The sequence below is a fragment of the Pinus tabuliformis genome, chromosome 4_2 (assembly GCF_031772625.1).
Source record: "Pinus tabuliformis cultivar Carrire ecotype Pingquan chromosome 4_2, CPIR1, whole genome shotgun sequence".
Lineage (NCBI taxonomy): Eukaryota > Viridiplantae > Streptophyta > Pinopsida > Pinales > Pinaceae > Pinus > Pinus tabuliformis.
The window spans coordinates 524,160,609-524,184,016 of NC_142304.1; the positions used below are offsets into that span (position 1 = coordinate 524,160,609).

At 34.9% G+C, this 23,408-nt stretch overlaps 1 protein-coding gene across 1 annotated transcript in view; it reads left to right on the forward strand.

Moving 5' to 3' along the window:
- Positions 1-23,408, forward strand: part of LOC149170297 (uncharacterized) — a 293,637-nt gene that overhangs the window by 161,688 nt on the left and 108,541 nt on the right. The gene's annotated exons all lie outside the window — the stretch shown is intronic.

Sequence of the window (23,408 nt, forward strand, 5' to 3'; positions counted from 1 at the left end):
TCCATGATTGGATATTACATCTTTGCAGAGGAAAGGAAGTAAGTTTGAATGCATTGTTGAGTGTACAACTAGGTTTGAATAGTTGAAACAATTACTTACCAATCCTCCAGTTTTGATGATTGCAGATCTTGATAAATATTTTGTGGTGTGTACAGATGTCTACAAGGAAGGACTTGGTGGAGTCCTGATATAGGAAGGGCAAGTGTTTTTCTATGACTCATGAACCTTGAATGAGCATGTGTAGAATTATGTGACTCACAATCTTGGCTTGGAAGTTATCATTCATGCATTGAAGATGTGGAAACATTATCTCCTTGGCAGGAAATTCATTTTGATGAGTGATCATAGTGGATTGAGGTACTTGTTTGACCAACCCATTTTAAATGCAAAGAAAGTTATATGGTTGGCTACTCTTAGTGAGTTTGACTTTGAAATTAGGCATATCAAAGTCAAAGAGAACTGGGTTTCATATGCTCTTAGTAGGAGAGTTTAGGTGAATCATATTTCAATAGATTTAAGAGTGAAGATCTTGCATGGAGGGAAACATGTTGAGAGGTACCAACAACTGAGTAGATATTACAACGACAAGGTGAGGGTGATAAGAATGAGGAGTATCACCTCATAGTAAATGGCTTGGTTAGATTCAAGGGCAGGTTCTATGTTCCTGATTTTAGTGAATTGAAGAAGCTTATCTTGAGAGAGTTTCATGTCAATCCATATTCATGCCACCCAGGATACCAGAAAACTTTGACAGTTATTAATAAGTTTTACTATTGGCCTGACATGGAATAAGAGGTGGTTGAGTTTGTTGCTAAGTTCTTGGACTATCAACAGGTGAAAGTTGAATGCAATTTGTTGGAAAATGGATAGTTGCAACTATTAATCTTATTTATGTTCTTTAGTTAGATATTTTCATCAAAAAATATTTAGAACAGTAGTAACAATAATAGAGGACACATATATTAGGCTCTCATCCAAGGCAAAACCCTTCCAAGGGGAGAACCAAGAAACTCTTCTCTTCTTATAATCTGCTTCAAATGAGATACAATGAACCAAACCCTAAATCAATTCCTTCTCCTAGTACCAGGTCATCCCTTACTTAAGTCCTTCCTTGATTTTGCACTAATGAGATTCAATACTACAACTTCGACCCACCAGCTTAAATACTACAACTCATCCTGAAATTTTGGTCTTGCAGCTTCTTTGAAAACCCTAATCCATCCTCCTTCTGAGACCTTCCTAAATCAAAGCAACTCTCCCAAGGTAAATGAGGTCAATATAGGGTTTTCTCCCTTCTAGCTATAAGATTCTACACTTTTTTCTACTACAACTTAGACCTGCAATTTCGGCCTCCTTCTACAACACCAAAACCCTAGATATTCATACATGTGTGATAGATAGAGCCCATAAACAAGATATTTCATCCTTCTTCCTTCTCCCAAACCCATGTTCTTCTTCTTCCTGCTTCCCAACTTTAGATTGAAGTCTTTCTTGATATATCGAACTCGTGAAGTGACTGTGTCCAAATGAGGTTGGATTGCTTCTTTATATAGCCTTCACAAGGGGTCAAATTCCCTCCTTTAGGCTGAATTGATGTTGCTAGGGCCAACTTGTACTTTTGGAGCTTCTAAGACTTTATTGACTAAAAAATAATTATTTTTACAAATATTTTTTTTCGTAAGTGTTATGAAACCAGCTCACAAAAAGATAGAAAAGATAGATGAACGCCTTAGAAATCAGCCTCTTCGAGGGGGAATCCAGTCCTTTTCATTACACAAATGAACAATTCTTGGATGATACAAATGACAAGACCTCCTTTATATATATAGGAGTCTAAGGGGTCATAACATAATCAGAGCCGACATAACAATAATAATGTAAGGGCCCAATAATAACAATAGTGGGCTTCTATGGGGCACAATAATAACAATATGGGGATTGCATGGGCACAAAAATATAATAAGGGGGTTGTACTAATAACAATAAGGGGTTACACTAGTATAATAGGGACCTAACATGCCCCTCTCCTTCAAAAAGTGTTGTCCTCAACGCTTGAGTAGTTCTTGATGCTTCTGTATAAAATCTTGTCCTCCCATGTGGAATCTTCAGCGGGTAAGTTCGTCCATTTGATGAGATACCTTGAAATTGATCGATTTTGTAGCTATCAGGTTCTTGTTTCTGTGACTGCTTAAGGTTCCAATATGATTTTTCCTTCCTCGTCCAGTTCTGGCAATATTGTTTGAATTGGGATCTTCTGCAACTTTTGAATGAGTGGCCACACTTCTTTGTCCTTCTTCCATTCATCCCTTGCTTCGTTTATCCAATTTGGTTGGATAATAGAAATAGCACAAAACAATGCTTTCACATCCTCATCCTTTCTTGAGAGTGCATCTGCAACAACATTTTTCTTCCCTCTTTTGTAGATGATTTCAAAGTCATAACCCAACATATTTGTGACACATTTTTTTATTCTAAAGATAATCTTTGTTCTAAAAAGTATTTAAGACTATCATGATCCATTTTTACCTTGAAGTGTCTTACCATTAGGTAAGGTTGCCATTTCTTAAGTGCATGTATTATTGCCAACATTTCATTCTCATAAATAGCTTGCTTGAGATGTAGCCGTAAAAATACCCAATCGCCTACATCAAAACTTCTTTCATTATGATGTTGAGCTGCCTATTGTTTCATTCGATTCTCCACCAAAGTGGCGTTATCCTTTAAAATTTGAAGAACTTGTTTTTGATGCTCGATGTGATCTTTCACTGCTTGAATATTTTTCTTCTTGATATGTCCTTCTATCTTGAGAGTTTGAGTGGTAATTCTTGCCAATGCTTTACAAGATATTGTCGGGTTCATTTATTCTTTCTCTGGGGTTGGTTCCTGGTGTATATCCTATTCTTTTGACATTTCTTGATCCTTTTCTTCCCCCTCTCCACAATCAATGTAAAATAATTTATTCTCAGCACACTTATGACCTTTAATGTATTTGTTATCACAATTGTAACAAAGCCCTTTTTCTCTTTTTTCTTCCAATTGTTGTGGTGTCAACCTTGTAGGTTGTAGAAGGATAGGAGAAACAACACTTCCATCTTTATAGTTGTGAGGGGTAGACTTCCTTGTTGCCATAATTTTTCTTTCCACTTTTCTTGCTAACCTGAATGCCTTCTCCAATGAATCAGGTTCCCAAGGACGAACCTCATGTTGAATGTTATCCTTTAAAGTCCCTATGGAGACATCAATCCTTTGCTTCTATGGAATATCATTTTCCCTTATATTCAATTTTTGGAAGTCCTCAATAGGCTCTACCATTGAACACTTTTTTCTGAGATTTATCAATTGGCTAAAGAAGGTGTTTCTCTTTGTATCCTCATAATGTGCTATCATTTCCTCCGTGAAAATTGACCACGTAACAAGTGGTTTACGAGAACAAAGCCCTTTATACCATAGAAATTGATCTGGTTCTAAATATGAAGATGCAATACGTACCTTTTGTAATAGTTGCATCTCATGTACATCAAAATATTGCTCCATCTGTAGTATCCAATTTACCGAATCATTGCCATCAAACTTCCTCATATTGCCTTTTCTTTATTTTAGGAGCTCAATATTGAAACGGTTGTAACTCTGTAATTTCAAATCTCCAAGTTTTGAAATTGTGTCCAGCAGTAGCCCCCTGAGTCCTCTTTCTAACCCCACAAATCTGATCAAGATTGGATTCTGCAAGGAAGAGTTATGTCAAAACTCCCACGATGACCTAATTATAGACTGGTTCAGTAGAGCGAACTTGTATGAAGTGTCACGTGTCACTGTTTCAACCTTAGGACCTGAAACCGATACAAAGAAAACTACAGTTTGTCCTATTTTTGTAACTTCTTATGAAATTTTAATCTGATGCTTAGAGAGAAAGTTATGAGGATTTTCACAAGGTCCCCTGTTTAGGCTGTAATTTGGGAGCCTGAAGCAACCTAAATGTTGTGGACTGTATCTCCGAAAATATAGCGAAACAAGATTTGAAATTTGGACCCGAGCTTCACCAAGATTTCGAATCAAATGGGTTTTAATTTCAGAGTCTGACCCTTCGTAGAACAAAAATTATAGCGCAACTTCCATGATGACCTATTTGAGATGAAATTCTAGAGCTTGCAAAAACCCTAACTTCCTGAGATCATATCTCTGAAAATATAGCGATACAAGATCTGAAATTCAAACCTGAGGTTCAGACCGATTTCTCTCAAATGGATTTTTTTTTAGCTTCTCAAACTTCGTAGCGAAAATTCCATGATGTCCTATTTGGAGCAGCGAAACCCTAGAATCCAAAGCTCTGATACCAAATGTTATGAAACCAACTCACAAAAAGATAGGAAAGAGAGCCTTAGAATTCAACCTCTTCGAGGGGGCAACCTCCTTTACATTACACAAATGAACAATTCTTGGATGATACAAATGACAAGACCTCCTTTCTATATATAGGAGTCTAAGGGGTCATAATATAATCAGAGCCAAAAAAACAATAATAATGTAAGGGCACAATAATAACAATAGTGGGCTTCTATGGGGCACAATAATAACAATATGGGGACTAAATGGGCACAAAAATATAATAAGGGGGTTGTACCAATAAAAATAATGGGTTACACTAGTAGTATAGGGACCTAACAGTAAGGGTCTTATAAACATGATGTTGACTCCTTTGACTCATGGAAATAAATCCTATGACCTAAAAAACCCTAGAAGCACGAAGAACCTACTTTTATCTAGAAGACCTTCAATAATGAGCATGAAACCCACGTTTTAATAATAATAAATTTTCTTTTTCTTTTCTTGTTTGTTACATAAGATACATATGAAATGATACATAAGAAGAGTCGAATTGATAAACCATACTATAAGCATCATCATTATGACCAACACTATCTCTAAGGCCCAACTAGACAAGCTCTTCTTTAATCAAGAGCACTATGTTGGGAGGCTTTACACATGATACCACACTACCTCTACTAGATACATACCCCATCTGGATGTCTATAAGGTATGTCCTTTTAGGACTATTCTTATCTTGGATCTCCAATTCTGAGTCCTCAAAGAATATTGGTCCTCTTATCATTCTCTCTTCATCACCTGAAGGAGAATGCAGATATAATGTCCAACATCATTCCCTCTCAACTAGAGAGGACATCCCTATTCTCCTTTAATATTGAGAATATAACCTTGCTCCTATACAAAGAGACTCCTTTACTCCCTTTTAAAATAAGAGGAGATCTAAACTTCCTTTATATTTGGGAAGTCACCGTCACAAGCCTTACAACTTGTCTCCATAAGAGTATAAGATACCAGTTCTCCATAGCTGCTCGACTCCCTCTATCCTTTACATCATGAAGATTTCTTTCTTTCCAGGTATCACAGAGCCACCTCTTCTTTTCAATCTTGTGACAGGTTCTAGGTCACCTTTCCTACTCATCACTTTCATCTTCAACATGAAGGCATTGTACTGAGCCTTCTTAAAATTGAAGCAGGTCATGGCTTGTTGATGAAATCAATCTTCTTTGACCTCTAGTTTATAATCTCACACAACTACCTTTCAATCCAAATATGGACACATCTTGACTTCACAGTTGCCAAGAATCATATATTGAGCTTCCCTCGATAATCTTCATACATTTTTATCCATACAGTTGAACTTGCCTCAACTATCATCATGTATCCCTGCAACATTCTACCAGATAACAAAATAATATGTTAACCAGATAACCAACAATAATTAAAATCAGACTTACCTCATCATAATGACCCTCTCGTTCCATTAACATCTTCATGGTCCATCTCCATATGAATCTTCCTTTATGCATTAGAGTGCCCAAGGATCGAACTTGATTACCAAGTTACAAATTTTTCTTTCGAAGATTATACTGGATGTATATATATATATATATATATATATATATATATATATGTAGATAGATATAGAAACTCTTAAATTATTTATACATCCTTAAATAAGTCAGATCTTATTCTTTTCAACCATCATATATCCATATACCTAAGCATATTTTATGACCAACCTTCTTTCCACAAGATTCTATATAAATCTTATCCAAACTTTTATATCCAGCATGTATTCCTATGCTTTCATCCGACTATCTAGCTATCCATATATCTCACAAAGAGCCTGCATCCTAACCCATTGCATTATTTCATCCATTTACCATTATTGATTCCACATTACATGGAATGTCTACTAACCTTTATTATAGTTCTTCTTTCAAGAACCTTCCGTAATTATGGTTCTTCCAGGATCATGATGATCCACCTAAGAAATATGAATTCCTCTAACATAATCATCAGAGTGCCCAAGGATTGAACTTGATTACCAAGTTACAAATTTTTCTTTCGAAGATTATACTGGATGTTAATCATTATATATATATATATATATATATATATATATATATATATATATATATATATATATATATATATATATTCTAGAGAAACTCTTAAATTATTTATACATCCTTAATTAAGTTAAATCTTATTCTTTTCAACCATCATATATCCATATACCGAAGCATATTTTATGACCAACTTTCTTTCCACAAGATTCTATATGAATCTTATCCAAATTTCTATATCCAACATGTATTGCTATGCTTTCTTCCGATTATCTAGCTATCCATATATCTCACAAAGAGCCCGCATCCTTATCCATTGCATTCTTTCATCCATTTACCAATATTGATTCCACGTTACATGGAACTTTTACTAACCTTTATTATAGTGATTCTTTCAAGAACCTTCTGTAATTATGGTTCTTCCAAGATCATGATGATCCACCTAAGAAATATGGCTTCCTCTAATATAACGTTAGATAATGCCTAGATGAGAAATATGCAAAATGGTATGTCTATCCATTTATCTATATGATCTATATAAAGAAACTTAATCATGTAAATTATAGACATGCTACTATCATATGCTTCTTTCTATGATGCAAAACATACTTTCCTAAAAGAATATTAATCAATATGAATAACATGACAGTCAATGAACCTTCTTCAATAGTAAGGATCCTTCACTTATTCCTTCTTCTCAAGTTCTCCCACTTGCTCAACTACATGAGCTTCATTCCTTTCTTGTCTCTTATTGTTTTATAGGCTTGGACATTCCATTTTAGCGTCTAAACTTATTGCACTTAAAGCATTGAACCTTGAACATGTCTTTCTTCTTGCACTTACCAAACTTTCCCTTCTTCAACTTCTTGACTCCGGATAGAAAGGCTTGAGATTACTCATCTGATCCAATATCAACTTTGACCTTGATCCTTGATTCTTCCAAAATTCATTGATCCCACAACTCATCAAAGGAAGTCAAGTCTTTCTTGGAGTAGATGCTTGTAGCAAAGCTGCTCCATTCTAGTGGCAATGCATTTAGTACACATACGACTACTTATGAATCAATAATTGGTTCCCCAAATCCTTGTAGATGGTCTCTTAGTTGAGAGACTCTAATGAGAAAGGATGCCACATCCTCATCCTTTGATTTCTTCATTCTATATAAAAATTTCTCGCAAAGACATATTTTGTCATGTTGTACTTACATAGTTCAAATTCACTAGATTTTCATACATGGCCTTGGAAGTATTCATGTTTGGAACAAATGAAACAAGAGAATCCTTAATTTATTCAACTATGATCCTTTGAGCCCTCACTTCCCATTTCTTGTACTTTGCTAGTTCTTGGGTCTTGTCCTTGATGGGTTCAATGATCTCCCTAGTAACATATTCCATTACTTCTTGTTATATGAGTATCAAGTCAATTATTTTATTCCATGGTAGATAGTTTGATGCCCAATGAGCTTATTACTCTCCTTGCTGAAAGAACCCATATGACTTGAAAATTCAGACATTGTGTAACAATATGATACTTACTTGAGATCAAAATTATTCTTGATGATGTCTTCAATCTTCTAAATGCCTTCAATATCTTTGAAGCGTCTTCAATTATGAACAAATTCCGAAGTCCCTTGATGCTTCCTTCAAAGATGCCTTCCAAATAAATCTTCTTCCAGGGAGAGATCATCACTCTTCTTGAAGTATTTCTCTCAGACCTTCCTTTGATGCGAGCTTGATGTAATCTTAATCTCTTTTAATGTAGAAACCCTCCCTCTAGGTATTCTACCAATGAGTATTCTTCTTAAGCCTTTTCTTGAGATTTTCCTTTTGCCTTCCCCTTGACAAAATAATCCTAGAGTCCTTTCAGTTCCTTCCTTGATCACCTTATCTTTGATACCATGTTGGAAAATGGATAGTGGAAACTATTAATATTATTTTCCTTAACCTTGATATTTTCTTGTGAATCTTATTTATATTCTTTATGTTATTTAGTTAGATATTTTCATCAAAAAATATCAAGAACAATAATAGCAACAATAGAGGACATCGATATTAGGCTCTCAGCTAGGGAAAAACCCCTCCAAGGGGAAAATTGTAAACTCTTCTCTTCTTAGAATATGCTTCAAGTGGGATACAAAGACCCAAACCCCAAACCAAGTCCTTCTCTTAGTACCAATTCATCCCTTGCTCAAGCTTTTCCTTGATTCTACACCAACCAACTTCAATACTGCAACTTCGACTCACCAGCTTCAATACTACAACTTCAACCAATTTCAATATTGTAGCTTCTTTGGAAACTCTAGTATGGCCTCCTTCTGATACCTTCCTAGAGAAGGACAACTCTCCCAAGTTCAACGAGGTCAATATAGGGTTTTCTCCCTTCCAGCTAAAAATATTTTGCACTTCGTTCTACTTCAAGTCGAACCTGTAATTTCGATCTCCTTCTGCAACACCAAAAACCCTAGATCTTCGCACGTGTGAGAGATAGAGCCCAGAAACAAGACATCTCATCCTTCTTCCTGCTCCCCATCTTCAAATCAAACTCGTTATTGATATATCAAACTTGTGAAGTGAGTGTGTGCAAATGAGGTCAAAATGCTTCTTTATATAACCTTCTCAAGGGGTCAAATTCCCTCCTTTAGGATGACTTAATGTTCCGAGGCCTGACTTGTACTTTTGGAGCTTCCAGGACTTTCTAGACTCAAAATAATTCTTTTTACAAATATATTTTTCCCAGAAGGGCCTTATAAACATGATGTTGACACCTTTGACTCATGAAAATCAATCCTAAGACCTAACAAACCCTAGAAGCACGAAGAACATGATTTTACCTAGAAGACCATCAATAATGAGCATGAAACCCATACTTTAATAATAATAATAACTTTTCTTTTTCTTTTCTTGTTTTTTACATAGGACACATATTAAAATGTGTACAATAATTATGAAGATAGTAACTAGTTACATTTCTCAACACAAGCATCTAGTTGGTTTGTTGCAGCCTATTATGATTCCAGAATGGAAATGGGAGGTCATTTCCATGGATTCCATTTAAATATTTCCAAGGACATCAAGGAAACATGATTCCATCATGGTGGTGGTTGATAGGTTGAGCAAGGTAGCTCACTTAATTATGGTAAAGTCTACTAATTAGCAAGTAAAGTGGCTTAAGTCTTCATTAAGGAGATAATGATGTTGCATGGAGTTCCCAAGAGGATTATATCAAATAAATATGGCAAGTTCACTTCCAGGTTTTGGAAGGAGTTGTTTGCAGACTTGGGGAAAAATTTAGCCTTCAGTATAACTTATCATCTATAGACAGATGAACAGACAAAGAGAATCAACAGGATCCTTGAGGATATGTTAAGGATGTATGGCATGCATCAATAAAGGAAGTGGGAGGAGTATCTTCCACTGATGGAGTTTTATTATAACAATGGGTATTAATAATCCTTGAAGATAAGTCCATTTGAGGCTCTCTATGGGAGGAATTGTAATAATCCTATCAACTGGAGTGATCCGGTGAGTAGGGTGCTAATTCAGGCAAATATGTTGAAAGAGATGGAGTAAGAGATGCAGGTTATCAAGAATAATTTGAAGGTCGCACATGATAGGCATAAGAGCTATGTGTATCAACATAGAGTATTCAAGGAGTTTCAGGTTAGAGAGCAGGTGTACTTGCATATCAATACCAAGAATATCTCCTTGAAGATTGGATTTTGTACCAAGTTAGCACCTCGATATTGTGGGCCTTTTGAAATTCTTCATAGGATTGGACCAGTGGCATACAGACTTATTTTACCTCCATAAATGAAAATCCATGATGTTTTTCATGTTTCTCTGCTTAAAATATATATATGGGATGTTGATCATGTGATTGATTATTTTGTATTGTAGGTGGAACCATAAGGAGAGTTCTAGTTAGAACCTCAATGTATCCTACAACAAAAGAATCTCATGATCCAGAACTGAGTAATAGAGCAAGTTAAAATGAAATGGAAGTAATTTGGGCCTGATGAAACTACATGGAAGATGGTGGCTTAGATGCAGACATTACATCCTTCTTTATTTATTGTTTGAAGCAAATGTACTTAGGTGTTTGTGTGTGTGTGTGTGTCTATGTCATTGTAAATATTGCATCAAGTTGTGTTTATTATAGAAATTTGATAGAAATTGCAACTGCTCAAGAAAACAAACTGAAATCAAGAGACCCAAATTCTACTCCATTAATTTGTGGAATGAAAGTCACAATTTAGAACAACATGCATAGACATGCAACATGCAAAACCACTGTAACAAACCTGGTGAAAATTCCATGTAATAAAAGTAAATAAAGGCAAAATAATAACCACGGATGATGGGACACTTATTCCAAGATGAATGTTGGGCAGAATCCTAGTGATGGGGATCACTTGTGATTGTTTATGGCTAAGGAAATGACCAAGGCTTTGGAAAGGAAAAATGGAATTTTTGGCACATTTATTTATGAAAATAATGGAAATTAGGAGAAAAGGGAGGTGAAAGGTCACATGTTGCATGTGAGAAGGAAATTGAAGGAAAATAATGGAAAATGAAGAAAATAGAGGCCTCACATAAAAATGCTTCAAAGGATCAGTTGGTAACCTTTGGTCACTTCAGTTTGGGAGCTCTCTCATTATTCTCTTTCTCTCTCATACTCTTGGAGACTTAGAGTTTTCTTGGAGCACTCTTGGTGGGCATGGCATACTTGGATTTTTGGAGCAAGAAGTCAAACGAAGAGTAGGAAAGCGCGAGAAGGCATCGGGATCATCATCTACATCAAATTTTCTTGCAGGTACTGAGTTGCATGTATGTTTCCTTCACTATTTCTAGCATGCATGCCACATGCATGTGGTTTCTTGGTTGTGATCTGTCATTGGCATAGAGGATTGCCTGGATTGGCAGTGGATTACCTAGACTTGCCATTTCCTGGATAACCATGGTGATTGTGAGTTTACTTTCATTGTTTGTTTTTTATTAGTTCTCATGTTTCCTTAGCTTTGGTTGAGTTATTAGTTCTTGGAAGCCCTGGTTGGACAAAATCTCTGGAAGCCTTGTAACAACTTGAGTTGAGTTAATAGTGCTGGGAGCCTTGGTTGGAAAAACGCTCTGGAAGCCCTTGGTGGGTTGAGTTACTAGTCATGGAAGCCTTGGTTAGAAAAACACTCTGGAAGCCCAAAGGCAGTCGTGGGTTGATTTACTAGTCCTGGAAGCCTTGGTTGGAACAAATGCTCTGGAAGTCCTGGAAGGCTTGTAGGGAGACCAATTTGATGATGGTTTTGTAATGTCTAATTGTAAGGTGGAATCACTGTTTGATGGGTTTAGGTGGATGGCCTCTGGAAGCCCTGGATGAGTTTTGATTGATGTGTTCTATGAGATTCCACATTCATGCTTGGAATATGGCATGGGGGTGAATGGCTAAAGAGAGATTTGGCTCAGCCAATCTATGGTGTGTGGAACATGGAAGTCCCATTCTGGGTTTGGATTTTGCATCATTAATGAAAGGTTATTTTTCCTTGTATTTATATGAGCATTTTGAACATAGTTACCGATCAAACGAGAAAGTGAACTGGTACCCGTTTTTTTGAGGTAGCAAAAAATCACCCGATTTTGAAAAGTGGTGATGCCAGAATACACTTTTTTTTAAGCATATTTTTGGCACTTTAAATTTTCTTATGTATCAAGTATGAACATTTTTTTTCGATGTTAATGATTTTCATGCTGATTTTGAAAAGTGTTGATGCAACATCAACACATTTTTTTAAATGTTAGTGATTTTCATGCTGATTTTGAAAAGTGTTGATGGAGCATCAACACATTTTTTTAAAGGGTTTATTTTTGACACTTTAAATTTTTTTATGTATCAAGTGTGAACATTTCTTTTTTGTTAGTGATTTTCATCTTGATTTTGAAAAGTGTTGATGAGCATCAACCCTTTTTGTTTAGAGGGCTTAGTTTTTACACTTTAAATTTTCTAATGAATTAAGTGTGGATAATTTTTTTTAAATGTTGGTGATTTTCGTGTTAGTAATAAAACATAAAAATAAAAATAATAAAACCATAACAAAAAAAATCAAATACAAAAAAATATATTAAAAAAAAAAACAAAAACCTATAAAAATGTTAAAAAAAAAAAACATAAAACATAAAAATAAAACATAAAGCATGACAAAAATAAAAATAATAAAAACATGCCCACAGGGGCTTTGGATTGACTTTGAATGGGTGCACCGTTAAGGTACTCCTTGCGATAGGTCACTGGTTGAAATCCCCCGTGGGTGCTTACCTACAAAAAAACAAAACGAACAAACATGTTAGTAATAAACATAAAAATATATATAAAAAAAAACATAACAAAAATAAAAAACATAAAAACAAAAATAAAAATAACAAAACATGACAAAAAAAAATATAAAATATAAAATACAAAACATAAAACATAATACATGTTAGTCACAAAACATAAAAATATAAATATAAAAAACATAACAAAAAAAATCAAATACAAAAAAATATATAAAAAAAGAGGAAAAAAAACCTATAAAAATGTTTAAAAAAAAACCAATATTAATTCGCAAAAATAAAAAAATAAAAAATAAATTAAAAAAATAATTAAAAAATGATTTAAAAAAAAATATGTAATTTAAAGAAAAACAAATTGATCCACGAAAAAAACAAAAACATTTTTTTTAAGTTAAAAAAAAAAAAAAAAAAAAAAAAAATCTTAATACAAAAAAAACCCTTAAAATAATTACCAAAAAAAATTATAAAAAATAAATAAATAAAAATTAAATTAAATAAATAAATAAACAAATAAATAAAAAAAAAGAAATTAAATTAAATTAAAAAAATAAAAATAAAAACATTAAAAAAATTCAAACAATTAAAAAATAATTAACTAATAAAAACAATTAAAAAACAATTAAAAAAAAATAATAAAAACAATTAAAAAATCACAATTTAAAAAACAAAAATAATTTAAAACAATTTAAAAAACAAACAATTTAAAAAGCAAACAATTAAAAAAAAACCATTAAAAAAACAATTTAAAAACAAAACAATTAAATAAAAATAAAAAAAGCAATTAAGAAAACACTTCAAAAAAAAGTTCGGCCCACTCCCTGCCCTCACCCACCTCCCGGCCCCTGTGCCACCCGGTTTCCACCCCACTCCTCGCCCTCACCGTCCTCCCTGCCCTCCCCCACCTGACCTCCACCGCACCCCCGACCCTCACCCCCGTCCTGGCGTTCACCGCCCTCCCCACCGTCAGCCATCGCCCTCCCCTCTCTTCTCTCCTCCCAGTCGAAACTACATGGGAGATGGTGGATTAGATGCAAACATTACATCCTTCTTTATTTATTGTTTGAAGAAAATGTACTTAGGTGTCTATGTGTGTGTGTGTGTGTGTGTGTGTGTCATTGTAAATATTGCATTGAGCTGTGTTTATTGTAGAAATTTGATAGAAATTGCAACTACTCAAGAAAACGAATTGAAATCAATAGACCCAAATTCTACTCCATTAATTTGTGGAATGAAAATCACAATTTAGAACAACATGCATAGACATGCAACAAGCAAAACCATTGTAACAACCCTGGTGAAAATTCCATGTAATAAAAATAAATAAAGGCAAAATAATAACCACGGATGATGGGACACTTATCCCAAGCTGAATGTTGGGAAAAATCCTAGTTATGGGGATCACTTGTGATGTTTATGGCTAAGGAAATTGGCAAAGGAAATGGCCAAGGCTTTGGAAAGGCAAAATGGAATTTTTGGCACAATTATTCATGAAAATAATGGAAATTATGAGAAAATGGAGGTGAAAGGTCACATGTTGAATGTGAGAAGGAAACTGAAGGAAAATAATGGAAAATGAAGAAAATGGAGGCCTCAATTAAAAATGCTTCAAAGTATTAGTTGGTAACCTTTGGTCACCTCAGTTTGGGAGCTCTCTCATTATTCTCTCTATCTCTCCTTCTCTCTCTCTCTCGCATACTCTTGGAGACTTAGAGTTTTCTTGGAGCACTCTTGGTGGGCGTGGCATACTTGGATTTTTGGAGCAAGAAGTCAAAGGAAGCGCAGGATAGCGCGAGAAGGCATTTGATCATCTACATCAAATTTGCTTGCAGCTACCGAATTGCATGTATGTTTCCTTCACTAGTTTTGGCATGCATGGCACATGCATGCGGTTTCTTGACTGTGATCTGTCATCGGCATGGAGGATTGCCTAGATTGACAGTGGATTGCTTAGCCTTGCCATTTCCTGGATAGCCATGGCGATTGTGGGTTTACTTTCATTGTTTGTTTTTTATTGGTTCTCATGTTTCCTTAGCTTGGGTTGAGTTATTAGTTCCTAGAAGCCCTGGTTGGACAAAAGCTCTGGAAGCCCTATAACAGCTTTAGTTGAGTTACTAGTGCTGGGAGCCTTGGTTGGAAAAACGCTCTGGAAGCCCTTGGTGGGTTGAGTTACTAGTCCCGGAAACCTTGGTTGGAAAAACACTTTGGAAGCCCGAAGGCATTTGTGGGTTGATTTAATATTCGTGGAAGAATTAGATGGAACGAACGCTCTAGAGGTCCTGGAAGGCTTGGAGGGAGACCAATTTGATGATGGTTTTGTGATGTCTGACTGTGAGGTGGAATCATTGTTTGATGGGTTTAGGTGGATGGCCTCTGGAAGCCCTGAATGAGTTTTGATTGATGTGTTCTATGAGATTCCACATTCATGCTTGGAATATGGCACGTGGTGAATGGATAAAGAGAGATTTGGCTCAACCAATCTATGGTCGGGTGGAACGTGGAAGTCCCATCCCGAGTTTGGATTTTGCATCATTAATGAAAGGTTATTTCTCTTTGTATTTCTATGAGCATTTTGAACATAGTTACCGATCAAACGAGAAAGTGAAATGATACCCATTTTTTTGAGGTAGCAAAAAATCACCCGATTTTGAAAAGTGGTGATGCCAGGATACACTTTTTTTAAGCATATTTTTGACACTTTAAATTTTCTAATGAATTAAGTGTGGATAATTTTTTTTTAAATGTTGGTGATTTTCATGTTAGCAATAAAACATGACAAAAAATAATAATAAAAACATGACAAAAAAAATCAAATACAAAAAAATATTAAAAAACAAAAAACAAAAAACCTATAAAAATGTAAGAAAAAACATAAAAACATAAAAATAAAACATAAAGCATGACAAAATAAAAATATTAAAAACATGATAGCAATAAAACATAAAAATATATAAAAAAAAACATAGAAAAAAAACATAACAAAAAATTAAAAAACATAAAAACAAAAATAAAAATAAAAAAACATGGAAAAAAAATTAAGAGAACATAAAACATAATAAATGTTAGTAATAAAATATAAAAAACATAACAAAAAAAATAAAATACAAAAAATATATAAAAAAAGGAAAAACAAAAAACCTATAAAAATGTTTTAAAAAAAGCCAAAATTAACTCGTAAAAATTGAATAAAAAATTAGTGAAAAAAAGGATTTTTTAAAAGAAAAAATATATAATTTAAAGAAAAACAAATTCATCCACAAAAAAAAATGTAAAAACATTTTTTTAAGTTAAAAAATAAAAAATTAAGAAATAATAATAATAATAATTAAAATAAAATAAAAAATAAAAAATAAAAATATTTAAATTAGATCATTTGAATAAACAAAATATAAAATATAAAATAAAATAAATTAAAAATTTAAGTTTTTTTTTTTTTTTTTGTTAAATTAAAACTAAAAAAAAAAAATGACAACAACAACAACAACAAAAATAAAAACAAAAACAAAACAAACATTAAAAAAATAAATTCAAAACAATTAAAAAAAACCATTTAAAAAACAATTTAAAAACAAAACAATTAAATTTAAAATTAAAAAAAGGAATATATATATATATATATATATATATATATATATATATATATAACACTTAAAAACAAATTCGGCCCACTGCCAGCCCTGACCCCCCATCCCGACCCTTGCACTACCCGATCCTCACCCCACTCCCCGCCCTCACTGTCCTCCCTCGCCTCCCCCACCTGGCCTCCACCACACCCCCGACCCTCACCCCCCTCCCGAATCCTCCCCCTCTCGGCATCCACTCCTCTCCCCTCCGTCACCCCCCTCACTCCCCTCTCCTCTCCCCTCCCCTACCCGGCTTGCACCCCACCCACCCGCCGCCCTCCGCTCCCCTCTCCCTTGCCCCCCCACCGGCCCCCATCCCAACCGCCGCCCTCACCCGCCACCCCTCCCCACTCTCGGCCATCCCCCTCCCCCCCTTACCCTCTCCCCTCCCCGTCCGAGCCCCCAGCCAGCGGCCAAAAGGACGCAAGCCGATTCTAGGAATCAGACTACGGCCTATTGCGTGTTCGTTGGGAGCCTGGGCGGGGAGGGGAGGCGGTAAGCGGGGTAGAGGGAGGGCCGAGAGTGGGGAGGGGAGGCAGTAAGGGGGGTAAAGGGAGGGCCGAGAGTGGGGAGGGGAGGGAAGTGATGGCGAGGGGTGGGATGGGGGCTGGATGGGGGAGGCGAGAGGGGAGCGAAGGGAGGGGGGCAAGGTTATATTTTGTCATTGTCCCTTTTTTTTTTAATTTAAATATTTTTTATTTTAAGTTTTAAATTTTAAATTTTTTTATAATTTAAATTTGAAAATATAATTTAATTTTTTTAATTTTAATTTTAAATTTATCTTTTTAATTATTTTGATATTTTTTTTTCAATAATTATTTAACATTTTTTAACTGATGTTTTTATTTTTATTTTTTAGCTTAAAATGGTCTTTATATATATATATATATATATATATATATTTATATATTTTTTTTTTTATTTTTTGTTTTATTTATTTAAATTTTTCATGTTAATTTTGATTTTTTTTTAATGGTTTTTTTGTTTTTTATTTTCATATATTTTATGATTTTTATTTTCTATTTTTTCATGGATCGTCCATTTGCCATCATTGGCTAGTTGGGCCTGGTGGTCGCTAGTGAATTTTATTTTATTTTATTTTATTTTTTTTTTTTTCTTTTTCTTTTTCTTTTAAGTTTTTAATTTTTTTAATGTATTTTACTTTTGTAATTTTTAATTTAATTTTTTTTTTTCATTTGGTTTTTTTTTTATTTTTTTCTTTTTTTTTCTTTTTTTTTTTATATGGTATGGTTAATTTTTTTACATTTTATAGTCTGTTTTTTTTCATGTCATTACTATATATTTTTTATATTTAATTTTTTTTTGATGTTTTTTTTTTAATATTTGAATTTTTGTTTTCTTTTGATTTTTTGTATTTTTTTTTCAATATTTGAATTTTTGCATTTCTATATAGTTTTTATATTTGATTTTTTTTTGTCATGTTTTCTATGTTTTATTACTTTCATTTTTTATTTTTTTCAATATTTGATTTTTTATTATTTTTTTTGTATCTTTCTTATATATATATTTGTTTTGTAAGGTATGTGTCGATGCTTGTCTAGCAATCCAATCCCATTATGTGCAATTTGATAGTTGATTTTAAATTTTTCATTATAATGAATTGAGTCTACCCCACAATGTGTTAATTTCATGGTTGGTCTTTAAGTTTTCATTACAATGGATTGAGCTCACCTACACTACATTTCAATTTGATACTTGATTTTTAAATTATTTTTTTTTCGCAATGTATCAAGTTGTCTTAGGCTAAGATTTCAGAATCGCTATACATTTAGCATTTTAAAAAAAATTGCTCTTGGTATAATAGCTCTTTCATTCAAGTGTTCATTTTTTAAGTTTTTTTATTCATAAATTTTTTCCATAATGTCATGCTTAAAATATTTTGAAAATTTAAGATTGTTTTGTAGTCATAATCTTTGATTTTAATTCCATTGTTGAAAAATTGTCAAGATTTTTAATGTTTTTCTAAGTCGTGATATTTTATCTTTAATGTTATGGTTGAAAAAAACTATAAATATTTTTTCTTAGCACCATGCTTGAAAATTGTTGGAATTTTAAGGTTTTTCAAAGAAGTGATATTTTAAATTTAATGTCATGCTTGAAAATCGTTGGAATTTTAAGGGTTTTCAAAGACGTGATATTTTATCGTTAATGTCATGCTTGAAAATCATTGGAAATTTAAAGTTTTTCAGAGTCACGATATTTTGTTTTTAATGTCATTACTAAAAAGTGTTGAAAATATACCTTGAAAAAAGAACGTTATTCTAGCATCAACACTTTTCGATTTCAAGGTGTTTTTTGCACCAAACAAAATGGCTTTCATTGTTTTTTACTGTTATTTAAAAAAAAAAAAAAAAAATTATTCCGACATCAACACTTTTCGATTTCAAGGTGTTTTTTCATGATTTTTTTGGATTTTTGGGCTCGAGTACCCATTTTGAAGTAATAGTTCCCGTTTGATCGGTAGCTATGTTTTTGATGGATTGTATGTGGTCCATATGGTTGTACTTTCATGAGTATTTCTGTTGCTCTTATGTTGGTTATGTATCTGTTTTATGACAACAACCATGCATGGCTCTCATCATGTTTTACTTGTAATTGAATGATCAATGTATCTATGACCTAATGGATGGAAGGCAGTTGATGTGTTGAGGCATCAATGGTTCTTAGCTATTCTCAGCTAAGTATGAGACCCATATGCTCAAAATTGTTAACTACACCTGTAGATTACATATTTGCAATATGTTTTATGAAATGCTTGTCATGGCTAGTAGGGGTCTAGTAAAGGTATTGAACAAGTATTTGCTTTAATACTGTCATTTCCATGTTATTTTACTGATATGAAGAGATGGTTCATTTCTGGGCAGTGACGTGGGCTCTAGGCCTGAAAACATGGCTCAAATCTCGGAGTCTTTGGCATAGCACTAATAATTTTGGTCTTTGGTCACTCGCAGGTAAGCCTGTGAGAGCAACTTTGGGTTGTTGGTCGCATTCATGCCTATAGCATGTGAGCGACTGAGCCTTAAATGTTCCAAAAGCTCAGTGGGACCCCAAGGAAAGTTGTCTAAATTATTTGATTAGTTCATGAGGGTCCTGTAGTTAATGATTAATGTCTGTATGGTGTGTTTCTGTCACTTCCTTATTGTGACTCAAGAGGTTGAATCATATCATAGTGGCCTCTCATCGCATGTTTACCCTGGCTGGCCGATTGCTTCGGTTGATGTGGGAAGAGGGTGTTACAAAGTGGTATCAGAGCATGGTTCACCCCTCGGATTCGGTGGGTTATATGTTGGTCATGCATGCATGTCAGTTGCATGTGTGTCTCTCACACTTGTATTCCATGTGCTTGTTGAATTTGCATGATGTTTTTCATGGTTGCAGTGATGTCTTCATGTGAAATTTGAGGTGTTTTTGTGGAATGCATCATTGTGAGTGTATGACTGGTTGCATGTCGATTTATGTCGCATACATGTATTGTTGTAGTATGCTTGGTTACATTCTTGCATGTTTGGTTACATTCTTGTATGCTTGGTTGCATGCATCATTCTTGCAGTTTGATTTCAAGAATTGTTCATTCACACTTGATCATACATGTTTACGCATATGTGTTGGATGGTTATGCATTGCTTATGCATGTTCATGTTTGCATGTGGTCAAGTGTATGGTGATATAATGATGGTGGTTTTCATGCATGAGGTCATGGTGTGTGTTGTTGTTGAGGTGATCCACTGATGACTAGACCCTAGCTAGAATGAAATTTTCATGGTCGTATGCTTATGTTTTATGTTTCTATATGTTGTTATGATTATGTTATACATGTATCATGTTAATTTGTTGATCTTGCAAACAAGGTATCATCTTCGAGCCATACTAAGGTACGTTGGTTTATTGTGATTTGGTTTCGCTCACAATATACACCTTACATGAAGAAATATCAAATGGCTAGCAAGATGTTTGACTACAAAGACTCTCCCTATGCATCTGAAGAGAAGTATGGTGTTGGGAACCCTTTCGATTTGGCAGTTACACTAAGAAGCTTAAAGAAAGAAATAAGGAGTTGTAAGGCAGATAATTATAGAATCATATAGGCACAGGAGAAACAAGTAGAGGTAAGTGCAGTAATACTTTAGAGTTTGTCAAATTTGCAGTGACATGGACCATGTCGGATCATTTATGAGTAGGAGGATAGAACTAATGGAGCATATGGTAGTCGGTCACATGGTGGTCACAGATCAGATAGCTATGACATAATCAAAGAAGGCATATGGTTGGACACTCTGGATAGGAGAAGGGATAGACACATATACGATTCTAGTTCTGATTCAGATAAGCACCATGATCGTCATCATTATCATCCTTACAAGAGGAGTGATAGGGGATACTTGCCGGATGAGTTTAAGAAAGCAAAGCCACCAACATTTGATGGAGAGATGAAGAAACCATGGGATGTAGAGGCATGGTTGCTTGGCATGCAGAAACTATTCAGGTTGCATGACTATTCAGAGAACATGACAGCTAGAGTGGTTACATTTAGTCTCAAAGGTAAAGCAGACATTTCGTGGGAATATGTGAAGAATGTTAGATGCATTCATGAGGAGGATTTGACTTGGAGTGACTTTGAGCGGCTATTCAAGAAGAATTATTTGTCAGAGAGATACTTTGATGACATAGCAAAATATTTTTATGAGCTAAAGATGGGTTCCATGACAGATGATGAGTACACTAGTAGGTTCTTGGAGTTACTAAGGTATGTGCCTTATCTCACAAAGGAAAAGGTCAAGATTCAGAGGTTCATTAGTGGGTTAACGGTTGCATTTAAAGATAGAATTGAGTTCGATGAGCCTATATCGTTGGAGGAGGCCATTCGGAAGATAAGGCATTGCTATGAATAATCGAAGCGTTGAACCGAGACTAAGCCAAACTGGAGAGGTAATACAAAGAACAAAGGAAAATGGGACAGAAAGAGAGCAAGACCTCAGGATACAGGTAACAAGGAGAATTTCACATTACCTAAGAAGTTCAATGCACCATATAGAAGATAACGATTCCGATCAGGAGAACAGAACAAGGAGACAGGCTGGAAGCCTATAGAGTGTTGGGTTTGTGGCAAGGATCATCGCAGGAGAGATTGCCCGCAGGGTGGTAGACCTTAGATATACAGTGCGTAGGAGGCACAGACTGTTGGGGATGTTGGTCAGAGTATTCCACGTATCTATGCAACATTGGATAACAAACATGCAGATCATCAGGCATCTATCATTGAGATGGACGGTAAGATTTGTGATCAAGTTATTTCTATTTTGATTGACCCTAGATCTAATTATAGCTATGTTGGTCTTGACTTGGTGGAAAAGTTTGGTTTGAGTAGGGAATTACATGTAAAGCCTTGGTTAGTACAGTTGGCTATAGGTATAAAGAAACGAGTTCATCATTGGTAAGAGCTTGTGCATTTGATTTGAATGGTATGCCTACAGCAACACATTTGAATGTATTACCGTTGGGTTCATACAATATGTTGTTGGGAATGGACTGGTTGTATCTTCATAGAACCAAGGTAGACTGTTATGATAAATCCATTGAGTGTGTTGATGATAATGGAGAGCCAAGAGTCTTACAGGGTAAGAAGAAAGCTACATCAGTGAGGATGGTGACAACTATGAAAGCGAAGTTTAGTCGTAGGAAAGGGTGTAAGTTATTTGCAATGCACGTTTTTAGTGATAAGGGTAAGGAAGTTGAGGATGCAGATGTGATGAAAAGTTACCCAGTTTTACAACAGTTCAAGGACGTATTTCCTGAGGACATTACAGAGTTTCCACCTCATAGGGAGGTATACTTTTCTATTGAGTTAGTGCCAGGGGCAGCTCTAGCATCAAAAGCACCTTGCAGAAAGAGCACACTTGAGTTGGTTGAGTTAGAATTGCAGCTGAAGGAAATGTTGGACAACAAATAAATTAAGTCGTGTATCACCATGGGGTGCACCGGTATTATTAGTAAAGAAGAAAGATGGAACACTCAGATTATGCATTGATTATAGGTAGTTGAACAAGGTGACTATCAAGAACGAGTACCATTTACCGAGGATTGGTGACTTATTCGATCAACTAAAGGGAGCATCAATGTTCTTGGAGATTGACTTGAGATCCATATACGATCAGGTATGCATCAAAGAGGAGGACATTTACAAGATTGCGTTTCGGACCAGGTATGGGCATTATGAGTTCGTTGTTGTTCCATTTGCCTTAACTAATGCTCCAACTACATTCATGTTCTTGATGAATAGTGTGTTGCATCCATATTTGGATAAGTTTGTTATTGTGTTCATTAATGATATACTGGTATATTCTAAAAATGAGGAAGAAAATGTCGAGAATTTAGCAGCAGTGTTGAGTTTATTGAAAGAGCATCAGTTGTATGTTAAACTCAACAAGTGTAGTTTCTTTCAGACTATTGTACACTACTTGGGACATGTTGTCAAGGAAGGCATTGCAATAGATCCAGAGAAGATAAGCTCCATCATGGAGTGCGTAGCTCCTAAGAGTGTGGATGAGGTGAGATCCTTCATGGGTTTGGCAGGCTACTACAGGAGGTTCATTAGGAACTTCTCACAGATTGTTTATCCTATCACATCATTGCAAAGGAAAGGTAAGAAGTTCGAATGGACAGAGGAGTGCGAGGCTAGCTTTGAGCAGCTTAAGTAGTTGTTGACACATGCACCAGTGCTACGTATTGCAGATCCGAATAAAGAGTTTGAGGTATGCATAGATGGTTGCAAGAGAGGGCTTCGTGGAGTCCTTATGTAGGATGGACAAGTGGTATGCTATGAGTCCCAGAAATTAAATGAGCATGAGAAGAACTACCCGACGCATGATCTTGAGTTAGCTACGATCATACATGCATTGAAGATGTGGAGACACAATCTTCTTGGAGGGAGATTTGTATTTATGAGTGATCTCATTGGATTGAGGTATTTGTTTGACCAGCTGAATTAGAACGCCAGGCAAGCTAGATGGTTGGCCACGATCAATGAGTTTGATTTCGAGATCAGGTACATCAAAGGT